Consider the following 6,000-nt stretch of genomic DNA (forward strand, 5'->3'; position numbering starts at 1 on the left):
AAAAAGAAAAAAAAAAGGATATTCTAATTCTCCACTAAGCATTCCATTGGGACTTCAATTCTAAAGCAGTCTAATATGGGCACATTAACGTCAGTATATGTATTTATTTTTAAACTTTAAAATGTAAAGAAACTATGTCTTGTTGATTAACTATACATTCATTTATTTAAAGCACATCAAGCTTTTTTATTTAACTTTATTCAAGTGTCGAAATTCTCTTTTGTTGCTTAGAGAAGTTTGAGATTAAGTCTGGCCTTGCAGTCGATAATAAGTATAAAACGGCAATACTACCAATGGGTAAGTGGACTCTGAAGTTTGAGTTTACATTACACGAGAAAGTTAAGAAGTTATTGGGATTAAGTGGGACAGACACGAAGTAACGTTAAGAAACTGGAATTCCCTTAACAATTTGATATATACAAAATTAACAGAGTGGATAAATTTTAACTTACAAATAAAAGATCAAGTTATATAGCACAAGTAATTCTATGGATATTGTATAAAACTACTTTGTCTCCGATAAAATCGGTGAGCATTCGATTAAGGAGAAAAAAAGTTGACTTGAAAAGTTATTTTATAAATCAAACATTCTGTCACTAAAAAAAAGCAAAAAATAACTTGGAGGTGGACTTGCCAAAACTTACAAAAAGATTCTTCTTAATTTAATTGTGAACCCAGATGTTGGTTGAAGATCTTGTATTTCCTCGAGTAGTGTCTTGAAGGGGATTTTGTTTGGAACGAAAAGGATAAATTCGCTGGTGGTTCAATTCTCTTCATCTATTTGGGGCAGCCTGTATAATTTTGTGGTTGAACGATGTGGACTTGACAATAGACGTATACATAAGAGGTATTTCTTTAAAAAAAACATGAAAATCCGTTAAGCATGGAAAGGGAAGCGTTGGATAATAACGTAATTTCGATTCATGATGTAAAATGGAATGATATTTTCTCGAAAGGAAGGTTTTTTTTTCTTTTGCAAAGGACAGCAGTAACACACTGAATGTTGACTCCTTGGCTTATGAAGATGGGTTCATTTAAAAAAGTATTAATCGAAGCCATCACGGTTGTGGAAAATATCTCCGTATTCTAAGTTTGAAGGACGATTGGACGAGCCATATAATGAATTCCACAAAAGGAATTGCAGATGGCAAGAAATTCACTGCCGAATTTTAAGTGGCTACGGGTTGTATACTATTTAATGATTATTGCAAAGATACTAAGGTATTCTATTCTGTTATTCATCCATTAGCTGAGTGTCCTTGTTTCTGTTATTGAGGAAGTTTGTTGAATGGAACTTAGAAGGTCATATAAGCATCGTGCCATGCCATATCTCGGGCATAATTCTTTTTGGGCTTCCGAAAAATAAGTTTGTTCCTTCCAAGAAGACTAAAGGAATTGATTTTGGCTATCTTAACAATCAGTCTTATATTGCAAAAAAGTTGATATAGAACTCAATTCAATACATAAAAATTTTGAATCACATTATCAAGATATTTAATAGACATAAAAATAGGCAAATCCTGGATACTTAGTTTTAGATTTCTGACTTTTCTGGGAATTTTATGTTTTTCTTTGTTAATCTTATTTTCAATAAATGCTTATTTATTGTATACATTTTTAGTATAGTTTTGTAACTAAAGAGATCTTTGTCTCATATATATATATATATCGTTAGTAATACATCAATCACTCCAGATCTTGTATGGAATTGTTCACCACTTCTATAAAAACTGAAGAGTTTCATAAAGAAATATATAATCAAATATAAAATACACTGATGAGCAATCAAATAATTGAAGAGCCCTCTGCCTTGTTCATGTTAGCATACCTATTTACTACTATAGTTTGAATATTGTAGGATAACCATACTCTTTTTCTTTTTGACGGCGTCAACTACCTCTTCAAATTATCATACCATGTTGTTTTTTTATCTGTATGATCATAATATTATCCCAAAGAGAACCAACCCAACATGCTGTCATGAACAGCATTAATTTTACTGACACATTCATATTGGTAAACTAATATGAACTTTGCACAATATTATTATAGATGAAAATGATATGGGAGAAGGTCCGGGTTTTAGGAGTTAATACCTGAGTATACGCGTTTTTATTTTCTAAACCGATTCTCATTATTATTTCATTCTTGAGGAGAGAATATATTATACGTCTAAACTATAAAGGGTAACCAATACTGTGTTTGCTCGGGAATGAGGGTAAGTAACACTGATGAGTTCTAAGTATAAGTTCTTACTAGACTCGGAGTAGAATTTAGGATCGACATTGAGTAATTTCTGTTTATATCATTGATAGAGATACAGAGTGGGATTTGTGTTTATTCGATTGATCTAACACCTACTCGAGGTAATTTAATGAAACATATTGACAGACAAGCTTTTCTCATCTCAAACATTCTTCAAATTGTCAGGGTGACCAGGTTCATTTTCGATTTCTTAAAAAAAAAAAACACCCCGGCAGATAGTATCATTTGTATAATATGGTACTTCACGGGACATCAACCCTTCCATTTTAGAGTAATATTTGAAATCCACGAAAAAGGTTCTTGAACAAAAATGATGTACTTCCTTGGAAAAAAAAACAACAACTATTTATTAATTATTATTTAGATTGATGAATTTGCCCTTTAAAAATTAAGAATACATATACTCCAATTCGTGTGTTTGTACAAGACTATATAGTACATTTTATTCAAATACTATGAAATATTTTTCCTTTGTTCTTTCAATGATTATATCATTAATTCATAAAGTCAGAAGAGTTGCATGTATTTACACACGAAATTGAATACTTCAAAAATACGTAGAGTTAGCTCTTTTATTTAACAATTAATTTAAACAAAAAGCTACGGACTTGTGGATAATACATTTTTGTAGTTTGCTCATGCCCTATATTTGGGGGCTGAAACTTTTCTAATTGTGCCACTAAGAAAAAATGGGGAATCAGTCGGATAATTTAATATTGTGCAACCCTTCACCTGCTAAAATTTGTTGTCAAATTTGGAATATTTTGTAAATAAAAGACTGTCACAAAATGAATCTAGATTAGGATAGAATTACTAAAATACTAGAATAAATCTGCAATTTTAGTAGAATTTAAGGTGCAAGGTATGTACTAGACATAATCTGATGTAAAAAAAAAATCTGATCCGATATCATTAAAAAAATTTATCGGATCCGATATTTTACAAAAGATTAGGTGTATCCGTATCACTGAAAGCTTTCGTTTTTGTTTGGTCACAATTGGTTTGTTTCGTTTACCAAAAGATTTATGACAATTTAAAAAAAAAAATCAAAACAAAATATTTATAAGTATCTTTTCACTTTTCAGTCATAGGATCTCTATAGCTGAGGAGATATACATACTCGTATATGTTCAGTCGTGATAATATATAATTATAGTTGATAATATTCTAGAGAAACCGCGTGCGAGGAAAAGGGGGGGGGGAAAGACATATGGTATCATTGTTTAAAATACTGATGTGATTCTCACTGATAATCAAAGCAGCATTTATCAGATGCCTGCTTTATTATGATTTTTGAGGGTATAACGAAAGTATTTGTTTAATAAAGATATACTCTGTATAATTGACTTAGACGGTTTTTATCTGTTACAGTAGATTTGAAAACGTCACACTGCATGAAATTGTAATTCATTATGAGTCATATTCTCAGAATAATAACTAATGAACCGACAAAGTAGAGTATTTCGAAATATAATTGTAGTTCCAAATTTAAAAAGAAGGATTTAATTAAATATAATCTACATAATAAAAAATAAACCATCATACATTTATGTTAAATATACAAAATTAAACAATTGTAATCATATAACTAATAATAACAATAAATTATAAATATTGAAATAATCCATATAATATTTTCTTGTTCTGACACCGGAATTCAGTTAAATATGTCATAACTTTAAGTTGCTAACACAAGCCAGACATGGAGTTTAATCAAAAAGATCATCACCCTTTTTTCCTTATGTAGAAGTTGCTATATACAATTGTGCACAGGATAGATATCGATGAGATCTAAATAATTATTAATAATAAATTAAATGTCAAAATCATAAAATTAGATAATAAATATACTAATAAAAAAATGTTATAATTAAATCCATCGTAAAGATTAAGAGCAAAAGCTAATTATATAGTAATGTCCGTCGATATTACTCCTTATTAAGAGCATCAAAAAATATTTCCCCCCGTTATTTATGCTTATATAACAACATATCATGAAGGATACACACAATTACTAATTATAATGCTGCACCCAATGCAACTAACTCCGCTGTTTCTTCCTTTTAAGAGTTATCTGAGCACCATTTCTTGGAGCTTATCAACCATAGCTAATCCTTAAGTGATAAAAAAGTAATATTTATTGACTATGTAATATTATATTATTATATATATGTACCCAAGTCTTTAAGTGAAGAAACTAATGTCAGACAAACTAGCTGCGAACCATTCAAAGCTACAACCCCCGTTGTTGTGACTATTTAAGCAGTTGTTTTTGCCATTTAATGAGTTGTGTATCATAATTCTTGATATGTTTAGCTAAAATAGAATCATATTTTAGGGTTAGATTTAAAAAAAAATTGAATACTTACTGTTAGATAGTACAAAATTCAGAGTTCCATTTCGAAATTAGTAAAATATTATATACTTTTTACTGATAACTTGATCGTCATTTGGTGTGGATGACTCAAAACATTTTTATATGTATTTCTATAAATGACATCAGTACCAACATCCTCCATTAATTTAATAATGGTTCCTCGGGAAGGAATAGGTGTATTTCTCCATAAATTTTTTGAACGTCGATTATTAGCAATGTATAAGGGTATATTACATGCAATAAGCATCTTTGTGAGATCAGAGTTAAAGTCTGACTTGATGTATTCATCATTAACTTGATTTTTTAGATGAATATCCATGCTCTTGATATGAGATGAGGATAATGAGTGGCGTGTAATTCTAGACAGGGGACTAAAGGCACATTTATATCGACAAATACGACAAGCCATCTGTTTCTTCCGGTAAGTATTTCCAAATTCCTGAGCCTCGATTTTCGCAAAGAAGCTACTTCCCCCCTCCCAAATTGAAACATATTACTTTTGTAGCCCACAGACTCCAAAGGAGCTTATGTCAGAAGTAAAAAAAAACAATCTCGACCAAACAAAACGGAACTTTCCTACTCCTTATCAAATTCCCTTACCTCCAGCATCTATAGACATACAAAAGGGAACTTGGTTAAAAAAATTGATTACTATTTCAATAACTTCGAATTCGGAACGATCAAGGAATATTTAAGCAGCTTTAATAAAATTAAAAAACACCATCATTGGTCGTTTAAGCTAAGGAGATAATATATGAGTTTATTTATGAGGAATTATCAATAATTAACAATAATCTCAACCCAATTACCGAGTTCATTTACGAGACCTAGCAAATTCTGAGGAGACAGTTTACAGGAACACACCTTTTGTAAATTGTGACTTAGAGAAGATTTTCAGCATGTTGAGAGCCATTCATATCAAAATAATGTCGTGTTTATCAGTAATTAGTGTCAGGGACATGCTAATTATGAAATTAAATCCTGAAATAACCGATTTGTAAGAGTAAGTATCTATCAAATAACTTTTAAAAAAAAACACTATTATTCATAAATACATTAATATGGGCAAGAACAACATCCCCAATGGTCTAAAAGGGGGTCTTAGCTTCAAATGACGAGCAAGTAGTTTGTCTAACATCAGTTTCTTCGGATAAAGAGTTGGGTAAATTGTTATTGATACATTCAAGTATTCAAAAAAATTAGTTAAACTACTACTTTTTCAAATTTAGGATTAGCATATTGCTAAATGTTCATAATCTTTGAGATAAGGTGTTAGAAAACTACAGTAATATGACCAGAACTACTGCCTGAATGGTTTCAAAGAGTATGTTAGCTTGAAATTGAGTGCAAGGGGTTTT

Source organism: Lepeophtheirus salmonis, chromosome 1 (genome assembly GCF_016086655.4).
Source record: "Lepeophtheirus salmonis chromosome 1, UVic_Lsal_1.4, whole genome shotgun sequence".
NCBI classification, from domain to species: domain Eukaryota; kingdom Metazoa; phylum Arthropoda; class Copepoda; order Siphonostomatoida; family Caligidae; genus Lepeophtheirus; species Lepeophtheirus salmonis.